Source organism: Micromys minutus, assembly GCF_963924665.1.
Source record: "Micromys minutus genome assembly, chromosome: 19".
NCBI classification, from domain to species: domain Eukaryota; kingdom Metazoa; phylum Chordata; class Mammalia; order Rodentia; family Muridae; genus Micromys; species Micromys minutus.
This window is the reverse complement of record NC_137954.1, coordinates 44,028,675-44,053,272: the sequence shown is the minus strand read 5'-3', so window position 1 is coordinate 44,053,272 and position 24,598 is coordinate 44,028,675.

The window sequence follows — 24,598 nt, the reverse complement described above, 5'->3', positions numbered from 1 at the left end:
GATATGACATAATGGAAAAAAAATGTTGGGGAACTTTCCGGGCCACGGAGACTGGGGTGGGGGGCTGGGTGACCGCCATCAGGACTCAGGACTTGCCTGTAGAAGGCGGAGCTCCTAGAACAACCCCAAGAATGCTTTGCGACCTGAGCCTACAGTGAGTCTACCACACACTCCCACCATTTATACCAGGAGGGAACATCAGGAACTCTCAAAGGGCAGATACACGGTGCTCTCTGGAAACCGCGGGTACTTTCCATCCCAGAGATAGGGCCATGTCACTGCCATCAGGATTCATGACATGTCTGCAGACAGCTCAGCTTTCAGAACAGCCTCACAAGCACTCTCCCACGAGTCCCCTAGAGAGAGCTGGGTCCCTGCCATCAGGAGTCAGGATCTGCCCACAGAAGGCTGAGCACCCAGAACAGCCTCACAAGCGCTCTTCCACCCCAGCACATGAAGACAAAACCTAGTCACTGCCATCAGAACTCACTGCCTGCCTGCAAAGAGCCGAATACTCAGAAACAATCTCTTTCCTGAGCCCACTGGCCCTCAGACCCACAGGAGATCCAAGCTCCAGTCAGAGACAACAAAATCACCTATAATCACAGATAACAAGATGACAAGAGGAAAGCCAAAGAACCTAAGCAACGGAAACCAAGACAACCTGGCAACGTCAGAACCAAGCTCTTCCACCACAGCAAGTAGTGGATTTTCAAACACACCAGAAAAATAAGACACTGAACGGAGACACAGTGAAACTAGCAGAGGTTAGGAATCAACTGGAATTAACAGACAACTATGGGACATTTCATCCAAAAACAAAAGAATATACTTTCTTCTCACCACCTCACAGTACCTTCTCCAAAATTAACCATATAGTCAGTCATGAAACAGGCCTCAACTAATACAAGATCAAAATATTCCCATGCCTCCTATCAGATCGCCATGGACTAAGGCTGGTCTTTAATAACAAAAACAACAAAAAACCCACATACACATGAAAGCTGAACAATGCCCTGCTCAAAGATAGCTTGGTCAAGGAAGAAATAAAGAAATCAAGAATTTTTTTTAGAATTTAACAAAAATGACACCACTACATACCCAAACTTATGGGATGCAATGAAAGCAGTACTGAGAAGACAACTCATAGTTCTGAGTGCCTCCAAAAAGAAACTGGAGAGAGCATACACTAGCTACTTGACAGCACAGCTGAAAACACTAGAACAAAAAGTAGCAGTTATACCCAAGAGGAGTAGACAGCAGGAAATAATCAAACACAGAGAAAATATCAAATAAGTAGAAACAAAAAGAAGTATACAATGAATTAACAAAAGCAGGAGATTTTTTTTTTTGAGAAAATCAACAAGATCAAGAAATCTTTAGCAAGACTAACTAGGAGACACTGAAAGAGTTTTCAAATTAAAAATATCAGAAATAAAACAGGAGACATAACTGAGAAAAATTTAAGAGATCATCAGATCCTACTATAGAAGCCTATTCTCAACAAAACTGTAAAATCTAGAGAAAATGGACAATTTTTTTAAACAGATACGAGGTACCAAAGTTAAATTAGAATTAGATAAACCATCTAAATAGTCCCATAACAACTAAAGAAATAGAAGCAGTCATCAAAAACCTCCCAAGCAAAAAATCCGAGGACAAGCGGAATTCAGTGAAGAATTCTATCAGACGTTCATAGAAGACCTAATACCAATACTTTCCAAAATATTCCACAAAATATAAACAGAAGGAATCTTATCCAGCTCATTCTACAATTCTACAATTATGCTCATACCTAATCCACACAAAGACCCTATAAAAAATAGAACTTCGACCAATTTCCTCAAAAATATCGATGCAAAAATAATAAAATCCTTGCAAACAGAATCCAAGCACACCTCAAAGCAATTATTCATTATGATCAAGTAGGCTTCACCCAAAGATGCAGAAATGGTTCTGTATATGGAAATCCATCAATGTAATCCATTTAAACAAACTCAAAGAATAAAAACCACATGATCATCTCACTAGATGCTGAGAAATCATTTAACAAAATTCAACACCCCTTCATGTTAAAAGACTTGGAAAGATCAGAAATCCAAGACTCAAAACTAAACATAGTAAAAGCAATATACAGTAAACCATTATTATTGAAGTAAACTTGAAGGAATTCCACTAAAATCTGAGAAAAAGCTGCCCACTCTCCCCCTACTTATCTGATATAGTATTGGAAGTCTTTGCCAGAGCAATTATACAAGAAAACAATGTCAAAGAGATATAAGTTGAAAAAGAATATGTCAAAATATCCATATTTGTTGATAATATAATAGTATACTAAAGTGACTCCAAAAATTCCACTAGAGAACTCCTACAGCTGATAAACAACTTCAGTGGCTGGTTATAAAATTAACTCAAAAGAATCAGTAGCCTTCCTCTACTCAAAGGATAAATATGCTGAGAAAGAATTTAGGGCAAAGACACCCTTCATTATTGGCACACCAATATGAAATACCTTGGTGTGAGCCTAACTAAGCAAGTAAAATATCTGTATGACAAAAACTGCAGATCTCTGAAGGAGGAAATTGAAGAAGATCTCAGCCTTTGGATAGATCTCCCAAGGTCATGGACAGGAAGGATCAACAATATAAAAATGGCCATCTTACCAAAGGCAATCTACAGATTCAATGCAATCCCCATGGAAATTTTAATTCAATTTTTCACAGAGTTGAAAAGAGCAATTTGCAAATTCATCTGGAATAACAAAAACCCTAGAATAGTGAAATCTATTATCAAATATAAAAGAACTTCCAAGGGAGTCACATTCCCTGACCTCAGGCTATATTACAAAGAAATTATGATAAAAAGCTGCATGATTTTGGTATAAAGATAGGCAGGTAGATCAATGAAACAGAGATGAAGACCCAAAAAAATGAACCCACATACCTATGTTCACCTGATCTTTGACAAAGTAGCTAAAATTATTTAATGGCAAAAGGACAGCCTCTTCAACAAATGGTGTTGGTTCAACTTGCCTTTAGCCTGCAGAAAAATGCAAGTTTATTCTTTCTTATTTACTTGTACAAAACTCCAGTCCAAATGGATGAAAGACCTTCACATAAAACCAAATACAATGAAACTTTTAGAAGAGAAAATATGGAAGAGCATAGAACACATAGGCACAGGGGAAATTTTCCTGAACAGAACACCAAGGCTTTTGCTCTAAGATCAAGAATTGACAAATGGTACCTCATGAAAATGCAAAGTTTCTGTAAGCCTAAGGACACTATTAAGAAGACAAAATGTCAGCCAATGGATTGAGAAAGGATCTTTACCAATCCTACATCTGATAGAGGGCTAATATCCAATATATACAAAAAACACAAAAAATAAGACTCCAGAGAATCAAATAACCCTATTGTAAAATGGGGTACATAGCTAAAGAAAGAATTCTCAACTGGGGAGTACTGAATGGCTGACAAGTAATTAAAGAAATGCTCAACATTCCTAGTCATCAGGGAAATGCAAATCAAAACCACCTTGAGATTCTAGCTCATAGCAGTCAGAATAGTTAAGATCAAAACTGAGATGACAGCAGATGCAGGCAAGGATGCAGAGAAAGAGGAATACCCCTCCACTCTTGGTGGGGTTTTAAGCTGGGACAATCACTCTGGAAATCTGTTTGGTGGTTTCTCATAAAATTGGACATACTACTACCTAAAGACCCAGTCATTTCACTCCTGGACATACACTCCAAAGATGCTCCAACATATAACAAGGACATATGCTCCACTATGTTAATAGCAACCTTATTTTTAATTACCAGAAGTTGGAAAGAACCCAGATGTCCTTCAACAGAAAAATAGATATAGAAATTGTGGTACATTTATATTATGAATTACTACTCAGCTATTAGAAACAAAGACTTTATGAAAATCCTAGGCAAATTGATGGAACTAGTGACTATCATTCTGAGTGAGGTAACCTATCCTGAGTGAGGTGACCCATTCACAAAAGAACACACATTGTATGTAGTCACTGATAAGTGATTACTAGCTCCACAAAGCTCTGAATACCCTCCAAACAATTCTCAGACCTTATGAATCTCACAAAGAAGGAAGGCCAAAATGTGGATACCTTGGTCCTTCTTAGAAGGAAGAACAAAACACTCATGGGAGGAAATGCAATGCCAAATATAGGAACAGGGATTGAAAAAAAGATCACTCAGAGGCTTCCTCACCTGGGGATCCACCCCATCTACAGCCACCAAATCTATGTACTATTGCTGATTCCAAGATATTCTTACTGGCAGGAACCAGATAGAAATACCTTCTCAGGGTTTCTGCCAGACTCATACAGATACAGCTGAGAATGCTTGCAGCTAACCATTTGACTGATCAAAGGGACCCCAATGAGGGTGCTAAAGAAAGGACTGAAGGAGCTGGAAGTGGTTGCAAGCTCATGGGAAGAACAACCAATCAACCTCCCCACAACACCCATGGACTAAAACACCAAACACTGAGGACACACTGAGAGACCCATGGCTTGAGTTGCATATGTAACTCAAGATGGCATTGTATGGCATCAATGTGAAAAGAGGCCTTTGGTTCAGGGAGAGCATGATTTCCCAATGTAGGGGAATGCCAAGGCAATGCATTGAAGAGGGTGACTACGAGCAAGTGTACCTTTGTGAAGACAAATGGAGGAGGAGGGGGAATAAGATATGGGTTAAGGAAATGGATTACATTTCCAATGTAAACACAGAGAGTAATAATAAAAATAAATTTAAAAAATCTTGGGGAAGGGTGTGGACTCTGAGAATTTAAAGTTAAAGTAAATTTTTTATTTATTTTTATACATATAAAGTTTATATTTGTAATTCGATTAAGACCTTTTATAAATTTACTTTTTAAAAAAAAAATGTATTCCCCTTCTGGTCCACCCTGCTTCTGTTCCACATCCTATACCTACCTCCTCTCTGCCTCCAAGAGGATGGCCCCAGCCCACCTACACTAAGGATATTTCCATTCCATCTACCCTATCCACCACATCAGACCTCTAAACTTCCTGGGGCCCAAGTTTCTCTAGGGTTAGGTGCATCTTCTCTGACTAAACCCGACCTGTAAGTCCTCTCCTGTGTATGCATTGGGGGACTCCCTGCTGGTGTATGCTGCCTGGCAAGTGATCCAGTGTCTGAGAGATCTCAGGGGTCCCGGTTAATTGAGATTGTTGGTCCTCCTCATCAGCTTCCTCTAGCTTTTCCCTAATTCAACCACAGGCGTCAGCAGCCTCTGTTGATTGGTTGGGTTCAAATTTTTGCACCTTCTGCTTTCAGCTGATTGTTGGGTCTTTCAGAGGACAGTCATGATAGGTTCCTTTTTGTGAGTGTTCCACAGCCTCAGTAATGGTTGTCAGGGCTTGGGTCCTCCTCTTGAACTGGATCCCCTTTTGGTCCTGTCCCTGGACATTTTTTTTCCTTAGGGTCTTCTCCATTTTCATCCCTTCAGTCCCATATCATGTTCCTTCAGACAGGAAAAATTTTAGGTCAGAGGTTTGCCTGTGGGATAACAATCCCATCCCTCACTTGAAGCCCTGTCATTCTGCTGGAGGGTCTACAAGTTCCCCCTATCTGTTATAGGACATTTCATGTAGGGTTCATCCCCCACCCCTTTGCGTTCTGAGGGTATCTTACTTCCAAGTACTTTAATGCATTCTGGAGTGTCCTCCAAACCTCCTACCTCCTGAGGTCTCCTGTTTCCATTTTTTCTGCTGGCCCTCAAAGTTTCAGCCATTTCCCCCCACCCAATACCAGATCATGTTCCCTTCTCCCTTTCCTATCCCCCTTTTCTCCCAGGTCACTCCTTTACTCTCTGCTTGTGGTTGCTTTTTCCTCCCTCTCAAGTGGAATGATATGTCCTCACTTGTTGAGACCTTCAGCTTGTTGACCTTTTTATGAGCTCTGTGGACTGTAACTTGGGTATTGTATACTTTGTTTGTTTATTATTTATTTATTTATTTATTTATTTATTTATTTATTTATATTTTGGCTAATATACACTATTACTGAGTCCATACCATGCAAGATTATTTTTAAGATAAATAATAAAGTAATTAGCCTTTATTTGTAATTGCATCCTGCCAGTAGAACTGGTTGAGAAAATATTTTGCTTTTTAAACTTTGTAGCTTTTTACTAAGTTACTTAAAGATGCATTTGAATGGACCCTTGGGAATAATTTGGGTCTTTTCACCTGTAATATGTAAAATATTTAATTAAGTAACAATATGATATTGGGAACATTGTGTGCTTTTGTCATTGTGGTTTTGTTTTTTGTTTGTTTCTTGTTTTATACACATTTATTACAATCATTCACTTGAAGAAAAACTATATTTTTTATAATGCTTGAAAGGTTATGCTGAGATATACAATTTCAAGTGGAAAAATTAAAGTTGCTAGAGCTTGTGGAGCCTTGCTTATTCTACTAAGTGTGTGTGTGTGTGTGTGTGTGTGTGTGTGTGTGTGTGTGTTCCAATCCTTTCTGCCAGCTCCAGAGAATTAACTTTTATTCCCTCGGAGAGTCTGCTGTGTGATTAATTGCCAACTCCATGTACTTGACCTATTGAAGCACCTTTGGCTAATCTTTTTTTCTTTCTGTATGTATGTTTGTATGTTAGTGATTTTATGTACCATCTCACATGAAGATCAGATGACAGCTCAGGAAAGCAGGTTTGCTTTATCAACTATGTAGGTCTCAGGTACTCAAATCAAGTTTTCAGATTTGGTAGTAGGTGCTTTTTCTTACACGAGTCAGTTCCATCTAGTGCCAAGGATCAGAAATTACTGCCGAAGAGACAGTGGGAAAAATTCAGTAAATGAACAATGGTGATACATGCTGTGAAATTCTATCTTCTGGATAGAAAATGGCTGCTACATATATGCACCCACAACAGCTGTGATTATCTATGCAAGACTTTTGTGAGGTCGGGCCAGCCAAAGGACCTACTTTGATGAGATTGAGGAGCTATTGGCAGGTGACAACACGTGGGGAAAAGCAGAATAACTTTCACAAAGGTTGTGGACCCTGCCAGTTTTTCCATGATCCTACTGATGTCCCATACGTATGTAAATATGTAAAGAACTAATTGAACTTACAGGTAAAGCAAAATTTGGAGAGGAAGGTATTCCAACATACAGAAAGGATGGGCAGAGAAAATGGAAAATATATACAATCATTTTTCTCCTCTCTCACAGAGTATGTACATATATAATTCCTAAAACAAAAAGAAAACAAACAAATAAACAAAAAAGAAGGAGAAAATGATGTGTATGTTATACGGGTACTCCTCATGGTAACACAGTTCTAGGCAAAGTGTATAAGAGTACAAGCAACAGTCCATGAACGCTGAGAACCAAGGGACATTTATCATCATCTTGAGTAATGTTTTCCCCCCTTGAACCTGTTTTTTAACACACATAAACTTAGTTTTGTTAGTACTTTGTTCTAAAAAGTGTTTCTTTTGACATAAGATACAATCTTATCTTATTCAGTGGGGTTCTTAGTTTGAATCATATAATCTGTTTTTCCTGTTCCTACGGGCACAGGAGAGGTTAAGTTGTTCTGGTTGAGATGAACAGAGTAACAAAGAATATACAGATGAAGATGCTAAAAGAAAGAACCACTGATTCTCAAATTCTTTCCTGCTGCAGCTGCTAGTCTTTAGGAGATTTGTTTGTGAGAATTTCATTGGTGAGAGTTGTATTTACTGCTATTTTGAAAGTGTCAACAGCAATAGGAAACTGTGACAATATTGACAGATAGAAAATAAACTGTTATGGGAAAGAAAAATACGGAGAATGGTATATGCATTTAAAAATGTACTTATACTCTGAGGATTGCAGGATTCTTTGCTTAAACAAATCATAATAATTCTTTTATATTTTCTACTGAATATAATATTAATTTCTACTGAAATTAAACAAGTATTTCTTTAATACTGTGCAAAGGCTTAATCTATAGATTAAAAACCATTTAGTCGTTGTTTTGACATAAGCATATGCTCTTTCACTAGGAAAAATACGTATAAAGTGTTTGCATTCTTAGTCTGTTAATGGTTATTTAATGTACTTGATTTTCTCAATAACATTCTCAGAGTGCTTAGCTAAAGTTATTTCTTATGTATCACTTAAATATACATTAGAGTTTGAGCCTGTTTCTGACAACTTTCTGACTTGCTCAGTAAGAAAAGAACCTACAAGGAAGTCACACCAGTCTGATGGTTTGTATTTTTCAATTCTGTGACTTTGACTTTTATAGATGACCTGTGGAGGCCATTCTTGATTTTTAATATGACTGTATCTGACAGTTAGTAAAACTCAAGCATCTGAGTGAACTTGTAAGGGATTCTTATATATTAAGTCATTTGAAAGAGTGAAACCACTGTTAAATCCACATCTGTTGAGATGGAAAGAGCCACCTCTAATTTGGGGCACACCTGGCAGTTGCCCATATCAAACATAGAGAAAGTAAGCATATGTTCCTTGCCTGTTTTCCCTCACTTCCTAGTGGCAAAGTAATTCTTTCACTGGTATGAGAACCACTTTGTAGGATTCTAAAATGTACTGGAGAGCAGTTAAAACCTCAAGAAATATGAACAACTACTTAATTCATGGACTTTTCATTGGTAGTCAGTCATTATTAGATTGGCTGGACTGTAGTCTTTAAACCAACATAACAAATTAGTTTTATATGTGTATGTATAGTTATATATATATATATATATATATATATATATATATATATATATGTAAGTTTGTGTACACACACACATGCACCTTTATGTATTCATTATATATTCATAACATATATGTATACATGATTCTATCAATTTTATTTCTTTAGAGAACACACAATATCCTCTCAATTAATAAAAAATTAATATGATATTACACATGATAACATGTGGCATAAGGCCAAGAATTCTTAAAGTTTAAAGACAAGACAAAATTAGTGTACTGTCAAAATGCATCTGAATTGAAAAATATTTTAAGTCTTTATCATTTTGATTCTTAAATAATGAGATTTGGATTAAAGAAACCAAAATCTACATGGCAGCCATCACAACAGTTAAGAATGTTTCCAGCTGAAATAAAGATTTAATCTCTCTACTACTCAGGATTCCTGGTATTCTAATTACTTTTTTATGATACCCTGATTGAAAACTGAAGGATGGTTTTTAAGTACAGAATAAAGAGTTTTAATTAAAAATATCAAATATGTTCACTTTGGTTTTTAAAAGTATTGTCTATGATTTTTTTTGTTTCTCATGCCTTTTTTCTTATTAATTTTTTTTATATTCTATTAAGAAAATGTAAGTTACTATGTTTCCCCTGATCAGGTTCCTAAAGTTCTCCAAAGCAACAGCACATTCCATTGCTTTTATGTAAAACTTTACATTTAGGAAAAAAGCCACTCATACATTTGTAAACATATGTATACCAGTTAATTTTTCTTATATAAAAACAATTTTTATATCATATGTCAAAAATATATGAGTTATTATAGAATGCACTACTAATCAGAACATGATTTGTCTTAATATAAATTGCTCATTTTATGTGAATGTCCATCAGGACTTTTGGCCATAGGAAAGGGTTAGAGATTGTTTGGGGGGAAAGCTGAGTTTAAAACCAAAATCTAAGTGATTTTTGATTAGTTGTAAATCACTCCACAATGGCTCTACTGCCATTTATAAAATTTTGAAAAATCCAGACTACATACAAACCTAAGCCAGAAATAGTCAGTGTTTACAATGCTTAGAGAATATAGTCCCTTTCTGTGCCAGCCCATTTCTGTTTATTAAATTCTTTCCTGGCTAGCTCCCCTGCAGTGAACAACTCACTATGAAAGCAGGCACTTGCATGGCACAGTTGGAGGCCAAGCATAACAGGATTTCAGAACCACAAACATTCTACAATTTCCTGTAATTTCCCCACATGCTTTCTTAAGAATGCTAAGACTTCCATTGTTGCCATTCACGTGTGTGCAGCTTCTGATTAATTATACTACTTAAAACACTGTTTGAAAAACCTGAGTCATAATAATAGCAATAACTAGAGTGGATAAAAGGGTTTTCCTCCCACAGAGCTGGAAATAAGATATTTAGAGCTCATTGAATGAGTATATTGACAAAATTTGTTGACTCATTCTATAGAGGTGTACTAATTAATTTTCATTACAATTAGTTTAATAAATTGCTTCCCAAGATACTGCAGATAGCATCACAATAACCTGGTTTCTTTATTTGATGACATTTGTTTTTTTTTTTTTACTTTTATTTTTTTGATTAAAAATACATATTCAAGGTGGTAGATGCCTATAACTTAAGTTCTTGAAAGGTAAGGGCTGGCAGGTCAAGTGTTTAGAAGAGCTAGGCTTGGAGCATAAGAAGTTCAAGAAAAATTTATAATAAAAAAGATATTGGGGTGATAATTAATTAACTACAATAAAATTTTAAAAGTTGTTTGTACCAAATAATAATGGGTCATTTCAATTTTAAATTTTTTAATGGAAAAGGAATGTATAATATGAATTATTTGTAAGTGAAAATAGAAAAATAGCACAAAGTCTCTAGATTTTTTTCTTCCAATAATTGAATTTATGTTTACAATGTTGAATATATTTTGAAGCTCACAAGTAACCGGCATATTTAGAAGACCTATAGCTCATATTTATTAAGAAATATACAACTTTTCTAACCATAAAAGGGTGAGAAACTGATTTTTGTTATTTTCAGAGAACTGAAGTATGAGAGTAAAATATTTTATTACAGTCAACTAAAAGGTGAACAGAGAAATAAAGCCAATGTGATGTGTCTATTCCGGGCCCAGGGTTAGAGTCAGATTGATAAGCAATATTGGTTAACTTGATGAGTTGGTATAGAAAAATTTTTATCTGGCATCAAGCATGTTCTGGCAAGAGATTATATACCCAGGTGTGTGATCTGTCTGGAATGCAGACACGACACACATATTTAATTCCTCTGTCAAGAATACAATACACCCTCAGTGTACACATTACAGGTAAAATTATTTTGTAGAAAAAAGCAGCCATGTTTGATAGTGATGCCTAATTGAAGAACAGACAAAGTAAATCATGAAAAGATTTGACATATCAGAGATAGAATCTATTAATTTCTCACTTTGCAGAACAGGAAAAAACTTAAATTAAAAAACCATTTCTATCTATCTATCTATCTACCTATAAATAGATAGATGGTATAGATATAGATATAGATATAGATGATACAGATAGATATAGATATAGATATAGATATAGAGATAAAGATAGAGATAGAGATAGAGATATAGATGATATAGATATAGATGATTAGATATAGATATAGATAGAGATAGAGATAGAGATAGAGATAGATAGATAGAGATAGAGATAGACATAGACAAAGAGATAGACATAGACATAGACATAGACATAGACATAGACATAGACATAGACATAGACATAGACATAGACATAGACATAGACATAGACATAGACATAGATATAGATATAGATATAGATGGAAGGGGGCAGAAAGGAAGAGTGAGGCAGAGACAGAGAGAAATGAAGAAAGAGAGACAGAGAGAGTTACCTGTATAGTTTTACAAAAACAGGATGCAGGTGAAGAAAGAATGAGTCAGAGAATAAAAATGAGCCAGATTAGTACAGATTGCCAGAATAAGTTTAAATTCAAGCAGATCAATTCAGTCAGCAGCTGAGAGAAGCCAGTTTGAACCACTCAGGTAGGAAAGGAGTTTGAGCCAGATTAGCTTATTTGTACCTACCATTCAGAGTTCAGAAAGAACTAGAACAGGTGAGCTTATTCAGCGGCAAACCTCTGAAATGACAGTGGCAACTGTTGAATAAGTCACCTTCACAAATGGGCATAAGCTGGCAGTAACCGGGCATGAGAAGGTAACAGTCAGGAAGTCATAGACTGAGAGATACCCCACATTGCTTGGTCTGTTTTCTAGAAAATCATACTATCTGCATTTAAATTAATAAATGAACATTCAAAGATGGGTTTAAGTGAACTATTCTGCCAGTAGTCAATGGGGGATTAGAAAGCCATGCCAGACCTGAACAAGCAAACTAAATCCGTATGTTCATACCAACCCACTGAGTTGCAGGCAGGACAAAGAGCAAAATTCACATCTTTGTTCTGACACAGGCAAATTTCTCAATAACAGCTGGGATATATTCTGTATCATGAAATACCATGTCAAAAGATGAGAGAAGAGAAATCACATAACATTTATTCCTAAACAAAAGTGTAATCTAAGAAAAATTATGGAAAGAAAGCTGAAAAATCACCAAATATTGTGAGTATTCATAGCATGAAACTAACCTTATGTACTTTAAGTTAAACAAGTATAAAAATAGAATTAGGACTTTTTTTCTTTGTGGTTAAGCTAGAATATAAGTTAGGTAGATATTTTTACCATAACATTGATATTTCTATACAGTAAGCATGACCTAAATTTATATATTCAAACTTATATGTAGAGAAATGAAGATAAGAAATATAAGCAACACTATGAGAAAAGGTTAAAATTATAGTAACCATTGACAATATTTGAAATCAAGAAAACACTGTAAATTAATAAAAAAAAACAAATTAACTAATACAAAATAGTCTTGAGGCAGGAAACATGTATACAATAATCAGTTCCATAAAGAAAAACAAATTGTCAGTGTTTTTCCCAATAACACTGAAAACTTAACATTGGATGGCATGGATACCTGCATTTCACCAATTTGATGATTTACAATTTGAATGATCAATTTCCTAAAAGATGGATACAACCACATTTGCAAGGATAGTAAGATATGCCTAAACCCACAATCTTATCACAAACTTATCAATCAGTCATATTTTAAAGAGGAAAGTACTAGGCCCACTTATTAAACTGTATAGAGTGATTTTTAAACAAAACATAAGTTTAGAAAAAGATTTAAAATCTAAAATCACAAATCCATGGCACTTTCTCAATACTAAGGGAGGAAAGCTTAATTATAAAACAAAAATTGACTGAATATATAAAAAAACATGAAGACTTAATCTTAAATATTATGAACACTTCAGGGGAGGCATGAAGGTTCTTGTATCCTTGGATCATCAGAGAAATCAGGAATGTTAACATGCAGAATTGTTCTTCAAACATAGGACATAAAACCTGTTTTTCTACTCACGAACCTCAGAATTAGGATGAGTAATATCCTAGTTTCTGCATTATCTGTTGGTCAAGGCCAACAAATGGAACCAGAGATGGTTGGTAGTCTATGTGGTACTTTTATTATATACATAACCAGAAGATCCCACTAGCTGTTACAAGGATCACAGGTGACTAACAGCCCAAATGACCTCTGAGATATCTGCATGACTGAGACCACCCCTGACCCTTCTCTTTGGACCCTGAAGCTAAGGCAGGTAGTATATTTCTAGAACCCATATTATTTGAAGAAATGACACATACTTTGAGCTACATTGTAATGTAATTACAGATAAGGTTAGGAGGGAAAAATGCTCATGCCAATTATATGTAACAAATCAAAGGTTACAATTGTAGCTATTTTTTAGAAGTTGTTTCAATGTACATATCATTGCTCTATTTCTGACATACACTGCAGCTGCCTTGAAGTCCCTAAGCAGTTAGGAACTATCTGAGACTTAGATTCTTCTGCTTCCACTCCCTAAGAGAGGATTCAGGCATGTTGTGCCACATCTGGTTTTATACCTTATTAGGGTTGAACTTGGGACATTTTTCGTGCTAGGCAAATGTTCTTTTGTCTGAGCTATATATATTTAACTGTCCAATATGGAACTATTCATCCATTGAGTGCCAGTGTCCCTACATATATATTTTCTTCTTCCTTTTGATGAGAAAATCAGAAAAAGTACCCCTGATATTGTATTCAAACAGACCTTTGTTTTTAACATTATTCATTAAAATAAGCTAAGGCCCCTTGAAGAGATAATGGATTCCAGGCTTGAATCAGCAAATACATGTAATGAGCTACACCTAGTTCACTGATGAAGATAATCAAAGGAAACAAACAAAAATAACTTTTGATGTGGTTTTATCTAATGGATAAACAAACTCTCGATATTCAGTTCTGAAACATTTTCTAGCAATAAATGAAAACAAACACTTGCATCCATACTTACATGAAAACGCCTTTTATATCAAAATAGAATTAGACCTGTAAACTTCTCACTTGTAAAATCATTTTATATTTAATAGTAAATAGAAGAAAAGAAAAAATCCAGACATAAAAGCTTTTTATACAGGTGTTCCTAGCACAATGAGGATGACTCTAACTTCTCGTCCTTTGAAACACAGTGTTCTAAGTACAACTTCATTGTGTTTTTGAGATAAATAATTTGAAACTTGGAAACACTCCTGATTGTGTCAGAATTTAATACTATAAGCAATCTCTGTTGGGCCTCACCACAGAGCTCAATGGGCTTAACTTGCACATTATGGAGACGCTTGATTAGTCACAATAAATAATTGCAACTTCATGCCATGGGTGGCATGAAGAAGAAAATTGCAATAAAAGCTTAAGTTGGAACATGGACTTTGTTATCAGTAATACATTTGTATTGGCTCCCTTTTTAGAGCAGATTTACCATATTAAGTCACTTAATTTAACATTAGTAATAGAAAAGTATAGACTTCTAGATTGTCCTGAAGCTGTTTGTATTCTAATGTTAATTCCACTTCCCCAAGAAGGGCTGCCCAGTTTTGTACTCAAGAGGTAACTACCTGAACTTTCCCATTTTAGTTAGTAAAATAATGGAAAGCTAGTGACTGTGCAGAGCGAGGGAGGTGGAGAGAAGGGAGGTCAAAGAGATCAGAGGATGAGAGGTTAGAGTTTGGGGAGAGGTCCTGGCAAGATGGAGGTTTCCGAGGACCAGCTAGACCTACTTGGGATTGACTGGTGTTAAATAGCTGTGAACATTAAGGATTTTATAGGTCTAGTATAGAAGGGCAGTTTATATATTTGTTTATTTGACATTGTCTTGTTGTGTAGAGGGTTTGTGGATTGACGGTGGAATATATAAACCTGTATAAAAAGCTATTGGACTGTAGAGTTGTTTTTGTGGGATTTTGGGGTACAGAAAAAGCCCGGGACCGAGACAGAGAACAGGTGGTAGAAAACTGCCAAAGGAAGGGAGGTGTGCTATCAGAGGGAGATCCGGGTGGGGGTTTGGACTGGGTGTGCTGCTTGGTATTAGGGCCGGGCCTGAGGAGTGAGACCTCAGGGCCAGTAAAAAGATAAAACCATATATATATAAAGATAAAACCATATATATATATATATATATACTGCAATATAGACTCAGTATATATTGGAATTCTATTTCAATATTAATATTTCTGTAAATACAATTGGTTCTATTTTATGCCTGTTAAAATATACACAGCCAATTCAAATCAATAAAAAGAAAGGATTTTTGCTTCCATTGTTACGACTAGTCTTGCATTCTATAGGAATGAAATTGGTCATGGAAAAGTATGCTGCAGCATATCTAGAAATTATCCCCCAGTGAAATCAAATGAAGTGTTATGCACAGGAAGGAAGAATGACAACAGAAATCATACTGACGGATATTTGAAGTGAATTAGAGTTTGCCAGTGACGGGGCAAAGAAGAGTGTGGTAGTTATTGCATAGAAAGGGTACTGACTATGGAATTGTTCTCAAATTTGACTGTATTAATAACCATATGCTCAATCTACAGTTCTTTTTAACTTTGCAAGACATTGCCATGGTGTATTTTATCATAAGAACTCATAATTGCTTTGCTATAAAAATCTTATTAAAATTTCATATGTTCTGGATTTTATAAATATTGAAAACAAACTGAAGCTAATGAAAGTAAGTAAATTACAAGTCAGTTGGTAAAATCATTACAAGAAGAAATTATTTAAAGTAAACACAGTAGAAGATATGGGTAAATGTGTGCAAGGGAAAGTAATTATTAGATTATTTATAACTTTGTGAAATAAAAGACAAGTAGATAAATAGAAGAAGAAGGTCAGAAAAAATGTGCAAGGTAGAGTCAGTGGACAAAATCTATGTAAAAGTTAAACAATTGGTTTTAAAGCCAAAACAACACACAGATATTACAAAAGAAAGAAACAAGGCAATATTCCAGAGTGATAATAAGAAACAGAAAAACTAGATCATATCAATTTTAAGTACAGTAGTGGTTGTGGATTCTCTGCTAACAACCATTAATTCACTAGTGCCAAGGTACCCAGTGCTATACAGGGTTTCCCTCTTGTTAAATGGGTCCAAAGACCCAATAGAGATTCGTTAGTTATTTAAACAGTATTCATGTCACTCCAGCACCTTTAGTCCTTATACCCCAAAATAAGAGTTGTCTTCACCCCAATTAAGGAAACATAACAAATCATAAGGCAAATTTATGGAGCCTGCCCCAATAAATATATCCTTACCAAAACAGAAATAAATAAATAAACGTACACTCAGCAACAACAACAACCAGCTCAGGAAACATTTCAGAAGTGAGATCAGGAAGTTTATAAGACCCAGACAGACTTGGAGTTTTCTATGAGATTCTATTTTCTAGTAACATCAGAAACTAAAACCAGAAGGTCTCACCAACATAACTCCCAAATGGACGCAAGCAAGGTTGTCATCAATGGATTTGTCAGTGCGTATCAAAGTGCATTCTGGAGTATTTGATGTGTATATCTATTGGAAGTGGGCTCTATAACTCTGCATTTTGATTGATAATGGTTTTCTGTAATGTTCTGTGTCTATTGTATGAAGTTTTATTAAGTATGGGGACTTTATTTTTATTAAACAACTTTATTTTACAAAACAAAGATAAATGTAGAGATTTTAAACATTTTTTGCTTAAAATTATACATTTTTGTCAGTACTTTTTTTCCTGATTTTAACATAGTTTTTACATAAAAATATATGAATATATTTTTTAGTCAGTACTTGATTTTTTTCAAGGTTTGATAGTATGCCTTGAAAACTTAATAGTTACAATGAGCATAAAGTACTTGTAAAACAAAATGTAACATGGAAATAGTTGAAGTTTTCTTGTTTTGTAAATATTTTTTTTGTTTTGTTTTGTTTTCTTTATTTCTTGGACATCATGCAGTCTGTGAGTTGTTTCAGGGTGAGTGAAAGCCTCTGGGGTTAGCATCCCACTATCAGTGACTGCATATTAGGTCTGTTCTTTTGTGACTGGGTTATCTCACTCAGAATGATATTCTCTAGATGCAGCCATTCTCTTAAGAATTTGGTTAATTCATTGTTTCTGGTGGCTGAGTAGTATTCCATTGTGTATATGTACCACAATTTTTGTATCCGTTCATCTTCTGAAGGACATCTGAGTTCATTCCAGCTTCTGGCTGTTATAAATAGAGCAGCTATGAACATTGTGGTGCATATATCTTTGTTGTGTATTAAAGTGTCTCTGGGGAATATGCCCAGAAATGGAATAGTTGGGTCTTCAGGTAGTACTATATCCAATTTTCTGAGGTATCGCCAGACAGATTTCCAGAGTGGTTGTATTAGCTTGCAATCCCACCAACAGTGGAGAAGTGTTCCTCTGTAACCGCAACCTCGCCAGCATCTGCTGTCATCTGAGTTTTGGATCTTGGCCAATCTGACTGGTGTGAGGTGGAATCGCAGGGTTGTTTTGATTTGCATTTTCCTGATGGCTAAGGATGTCAAGCACTTCCACAGATGTTTCTCGGCCATTCGGTGTTCCTCAACTGAAAACATATTGTTTAGCTCTGTACCCCATTTTTTAACAGGGTTATTTGATTCTCTGGTGTCTAGCTTTTTGAATTCCTTGTACACCTTGGATATAGGCCTCTATCTGATGTGGTATTGGTAAAGATCTTTTCCCATTCTGTTGGTTGCCTTTTTGTTTTCTTGACAATGTCCTTAGCCTTACAGAAACTTTGAAATCTCATTAATTCCCATTTGTTAATCTTTGACCTAAGAGCTTGAGCCATTGGTGTTTTGTTCAGAAAATATTCTCCTTGCCTATGTGTTCTAAGGTTTTCCCTACTTTCTCATCTAATAGTTTCAGTGTATCTGGTTTAATGTGGAGATCTTTGATCCACTTACACTTGAGCTTTGTACAAGAAGATAAGAAAGGGTCTATTTTCATTCTTTTGCATGCTGAGTGCCAGTTGGACCAACACCATTTGTTGAAGAGGCTGTCCTTTTTCCATTGAATGTTTACTGCTCCTTTGTCAAAAATCAGGTGACCATATACATGAGGGCTCATTTCTGGATCTTCTATTCTATTCCATTGATCCACATGCCTATTTCTGTAAAAGTACCATGCAGTTTTTAGCACAATTGCCTTGTAATATAGTTTGAGGTCAGAAATAGTGATTCCCTCAAATTTCTTTTGTTGTTGAGGATGGATTTCGCTATTCTAGGTCTTTTGTTATTCCATATGAAATTGCACATTGATCTTTCCATTTCCATGAAGAACTGGGTTGGAATTTTGATAGATATTGCACTGAATATGTAGACTGCTTTTGGTATGATGGCCATTTTTAAGATGTTGATTTTTCTACGCCATGAGCATGGGAGATCTTTCCATTTTCTGAGATCCTCCTCAATTTCTTTCTTTAGAGGTTTGAAGTTCTTGTCATACAGGTCCTTCACTTGCTTAGTTAGGGTCACACCAAGGTATTTCATAGTTTTTGTGACGATTGTGAAGGGTACCTTTTCCCTAATTTCTTTCTCCACATATTTGTCCTTTGAGTATAAGAAAGCTACTGATTTGTTTGAGTTAATTTTGTATCCAGCCACTTTGCTGAACATGTTTATCAGCTGTAGGAGTTCTCTGGTGGAATTTTTGGGGTCACTCAAGTACACTATCATGTCATCGGCAAAGAGTGATGTTTTTATCTCTTCCTTTCTGCTTTGTATCTCCTTGATCTCCTTTTGCTGTCTAATTGCTCTAGCCAGGACTTCCAGTACTTCGTTGAATAGGTAGGAGGAGAGTGGGCAGCCTTGTCGAGTCCCTGATTTTAGTGGGATTGCTTCAAGTTTTTCGCCATTAAGTTTGATGTTGGCTGTTGGTTTGCTGTATATTGCTTTTATTATGTTTAAGTATGGTACTTAGATTCCTGTTCTTTCCAGGACTGGGGTGTTGGATTTTGTCGAAAGTTTTCTCAGTGTCTAGTGAGATGACAATGTGATTTTGATCTTTTAGTTTGTTTATATGGTGGATTACGTTGATGGATTTCCTTATGTTAAACCTTCCCTGCATCCCAGGGATGAAGCCTACTTGGTCATGATGAATGATCGTTTTGATGTGTTCTTGGTTTCTGTTTGCAAGGATTTTGTTGAGTATTTTTTCATCAATGTTCATAAGTGAGATAGGTCTGAAGTTCTCTTTCCTTGTAGGATCTTTGTGTGGTTTAAGTATGAGGGTTATTGTAGCCTCAAAAAATGAGTTGTGTAATATTCCATCTGATTCTATCTTTTGGAATATTTTGGCGAATATTGGTGTTATATCCCCAATAAATGTCTGATAAAATTCTGCACTGAACCCATCTGGACCTGGGCTTTTTTTGTTTGGGAGGCTTTTGATGACTTCTTCTATTTCTTTAGGTGTTATAGGGTTATTTATATGGTTTACTTAGTCCTGGTTTAACTTTGGGATCTTGTGTCTCTCTAGGAATTTGTCCATTTCCTCCAGATTTTCCAATTTTGTAGTAGGATCTGATGATTTCTTGAATTTCCTCAGTTTCAGTTGTTATGTCGCCACTTTCCTTTCTGATATTGTTAATATGGATACTCTCTCTTTGCCCTCTAGTTAGTCTGGCTAGGGGTTTATCAATCTTGTTGATTTTCTCAAAGAACCAAATCTTGGTTTTGTTGATTTTTTCAATGGTTCTTTTTGTTTCTATTTGGTCTATTTCTGCTCTTATTTTGATTATTTCTTTTCATCTACTCTTTTTGGGTACATCTGCTTCCTTTTTTTCTAGGGCTTTTATCTGTGCTGTCAGGTTGCTGATGTAAGCTCTCTCCAGTTTCTTTTTGGAAGCACTTAGGTCTATGAGTTTTCCTCTCAATACTGCTTTCATTGCATCCCATAGGTTTGGGTATGTTGTGTTTTCGTTTGCGTTGAATTCTAAAAAATCCTTAATTTCTTTCTTTATTTCTTCTTTCACCCTTCTATCCTTTAACAGAGCGTTGTTTACTTTCTATGTGTATGTGGGCTTTTTGTTGTCTTTGTTGTTGTTAAAGACCAATGGTACACCATGGTGATCTGAGAGGATGCATGGGAGTATTTCATTCTTCTTATATCGATGGAGGCTCGTTCTTTGTCCAATTATGTGGTCAATTTTCGAGAAGGTGCCATGGGGTGGTGAAAAGAAGGTGTATTCTTTTACTTTAGGATAATATGTTCTGTATATATCTATTAATTCTAGTTGGTTTAAAGTGTCTGCTAGTTTTGCAGTGTCCTTGTTCAGTTTCTGTTTCCATGATCTGTCCATTGGTGAGAGTTGGGTATTAAAGTCTCCCACTATTATTGTGTGGGGTGAAATGTATTTTTTGAGCTTTAGTAGGGTTTCTTTTATGAATGTGGGTGCTTTTTTATTTGGAGCATATATGTTAATGATTGAGAGTTCCTCCTGACAGATTTCCCCAGTAATGAGTAAAAAGTGTCCTTCCTTATCTTTTTTGATAACTTTTGGTTGGAAATTTACTTTATTCGATATTAGAATAGCCACTCCAGCTTGCTTCTTGGAGCTGTTTGCTTGGAAGTTTTTTTCTCACCCTTTTACTCTGAGATAGTGTCTTTCTCTGTCTCTGAGATGATTTTCCTTTATGCAGCAAAAGGCTGGATTTTGTTTATGTATCCAGTCTGATAGTCTATGTCTCCTTATTGGGGAGTTGAGTCCATTTATGTTAATAGATATCAAGGAATAGTTGTTTCTGTTTCCTGCCATTATTGCTTTTCTGGGTTGAGTTGTGTCTGTGTTTTTTTCTTCTTTAGTTTTCTTGTTTAGGAGTTTTCTTGTTTTTACTAGGCAGTATTTTTCCTTATTGTATTGGGTTTCCCACCTATAATTCGTTGTAGTGCTGGGTTTGTGGTCAGATATTGTGTAAATTTTGATTTTCTTGAAATATCTTTATCTCTCCATCGATGGTGATAGATAGTTTTGCTGGGTATAGCAGCTTGGGCTGGAACTTGTGCTCTCTTAGGGTGTGCATGATGTCTGTCCAGGCTCTTCTAGCTTTCATAGTCTCTGTTGAGAAATCGGGTGTGAGTCTGATTGACCTGCCTTTATATGTTACTTGACCTTTTTCCCTTACTGCTTTTAGTATTCTTTCTTTGCTTTGGGCACTTGATGTTTTTACTATTATGTGTCCGGATGTATTTCTTTTCTGGTCCAACCGATTTGGAGTTCTGAAGGCTTCTTTTATGCTCGTGGTCATCTCATTCTTGAGGGTAGGGAAGTTTTTTTCCACGATTTTGTTGAAGATATTTACTGTGCCTCTTAGTTGATACTCTTCTCCCTCTTCTATTCCTATTATTCTTAGGTTTGGTCCTCTCATTGTTTCTTGGATTTCCTGGACATTTTGTGTTAGGAGCTTTTTGTTATTTGCATCTTCTCTGGCTGTTTTGTCTATGTTTGCAATGTTGTCTTCTGCCCCCGAGATTCTCTCTTCGATCTCTTGTAGTCTATTGGAAATGCTTGCTTCTGTGACTTTTTTTTTTTTTTTTTTTTTTTTTGTTGTTCTGCCTCTAGGGTTATCTCTTTTAGTGTTTTCTTTATTGTGTCAATTTCCGTTTTAATTGGGGACTTTATTTTTTATAAGAATAAATATCTGTAATGTAGGGAGTGGTCATGTTTGTTTAATTAAACTGTAAATATGGTACTTCACCAACTGTGAGTAACTGGCTAGATATTCAGGACGGAGCATGGTTTCCTCATGTTAATTGCTTATTAAAGCCAATGAGAGTTGTTAGTTACCATCAAAGTAAGTGTGTCACTATTGCACTTTTGGGAGTTATTGTTCTGTGTTCTTCATTGCTGTGGCTCTTCACTGTCATATCTGGGTATAAATGGTGGCTGCTTCCTTTCTTTTAAAGTTGGGTTGGTGTCTTTTAGTTTCATAAAAGTTAGTCCTCAAGGGGCAAGAATTCAGGTCACTTCAAGTTCAATGACTCTGTGTCAAATATGTATGATGTCTTTAAGAATATGGATTTATTTTCTATCTCTTAGAGGTAACCAAATCCAACAGCATTAAATTATTTCTCTAAAATAAATAAATGTAAATAAATAAATAAATAAATAAATAAATAAATAGTTGCCACACAGATGTGAATCTCACTATAGAAGAGAAGTGCAAAGGTAGAAAATGTAAAATTTATTAGCTAGGACATAAAAAATTTACAATTATGTGTCAATCATCAGTGATCTGAAAAGAATCTTTTTCAAATTTTGTAAAATTTTATATATTGTTATAATGTGGGTATCACTCTTGAATTTGAATAAGTTTTTTCATCGATTTCATTATTTTGACTGGGCTAAGAAATAATGGACAATAGGAAATAATAATAAGTAAGTATCCATCATTTGTATACTGACATAAGTTTTAATCAGTTGTGGAGAGAATAATGAAGAGCCACTGAAATGTCTCAGTAAATATGCTTAATTCTAAAGATTATGGCACAGTTTTATTACCCGAACCAGCATGGGAAAATGAGATATTAAACTTTTCTATGTTGTTCTCTGATCCCTACATATTTATGATAGTAGATAAGCCATCTTATTTAATTTTTAGTTATGTAAAAGACATTGTGATCAAGAAAATCTATAGAATAAAAATATATACATGGCAGCTTAGAGTTTTAAAGTATGAATCCATGACCATCATTATGAGAAACCTGATAGCAAACAGGAAGCATGGTGCTATAGCTGCTGATAAAAGCTCACATCTCAAATCTACAATCATAGAACAAAAAGAAAACAAACGGGGAATGACATATGCTTTTAAATCCTTCATGTACACCTCAGTGATACACTTCCCACATCAAAGCCACACCTACTAATCCTTCCATAACAGTTCTACATCTAGGAAGGAAACATTCAACTATATGAATGTAGCGAGCCCATTCTCATTCAAACCAATTAATTAATTAATTAATTAATTAATTAATTAATGTAATTTTAACCTGAAAAAGCTTTGGTGTATGTTTATTTTAGGATCATTTGGAGTTCTGTCACTTCTGTAGAGTTGGTGAGACCTGGGAGGATGGAACTGATAAATGTAGCAAACAGAATTCTCAAGCAACTACAAAATTTATTTTGAGCTTTAGATAATTTACTCTCTGAGGACTAAGAAGAATCACATGAGTAAAGTGTATAATCACAAAGACAAGCTGCACATGTCAAAACCTAAGTTTCCATAGAAGTATATAAGTAAATAACAACAGGCATCTTTAATCAACCATCTAAAGCAATCCTACTTCTGTCCACTACATGTCAAAGAAGCATGAAATTATATTCTAAAAACAATTTATATTTTGAGAAAATTGAGAACACAAGACTCTAGTTTTATATTTTTGTAATTTTTTTTATAAGCATTCAGAATTTTCCTCACATGACTCTAATGCCTCCAGCTATGGAAATGACAAGATGTTCTCTCTGTCATGTTCAGAGGAATAGCAGAAAAAATAATAGCTGTGTTTAGGTCAATAATAAAGTCACTCAAGAGTTTATAGATTTGCTACACTTTTTGTTTTTTGATGCATAAGAAACAGTGATTATGTTGTATATAAAATGTGTTGGAAAATATTGACTCTTGTGAAAATGTTTTTCCACAATAAATAAATATAAATAGATGTTTGTCAAGTGAGAAAACAGAGTATGCCAAATAGCATATTTTAAATAATAAACTTATGGAATGAGAAAATCTAGTTGTTGAAAAAAATAGGTCTAAAATATTACACACAACTACTGTACATGGCTTTTCTCTTACATGGGGTAAAGGATCTGAAAAGAAGAATAAAATAAATTCCCAAATGAGGGTTGTAAGCAAGCTCAAAGGTAAGGAAAATTATTTTGCTCATCAACTATCTCAACAGTGTGTATCAAAAAGTAATATTTCCCAGAGTGGTAGCCAAGATTGTGAATTCGTTTTGCTTTATCTAACCCGTAGATAATAATATCATTCCATGACTATTTCAGATATAATGAATGTCCTCCTACAAGATTTTGATTATAAAACTTAAAATTGGATTTTTTTTTTTGCTTAAAGAGACAAATAATAGCAAATTAATAAATTGCTTTTCCAAATTAGTTATGTATTCATTTTCTTTGCTACATTGCAGTGAATAGCAAATAGCCCTAAAAACAGATTGTTGTTTGTAATCCATTTAAAGCACTGATAAAAATCAAGCTTTATATTTTCCATTTTTTATGAACTCCTTCTATATTTCCACATATTTTTGTTGAGAAAACTAAAATACATATTGCAAGGAGCTTCATTAATAGAGTTATCAAC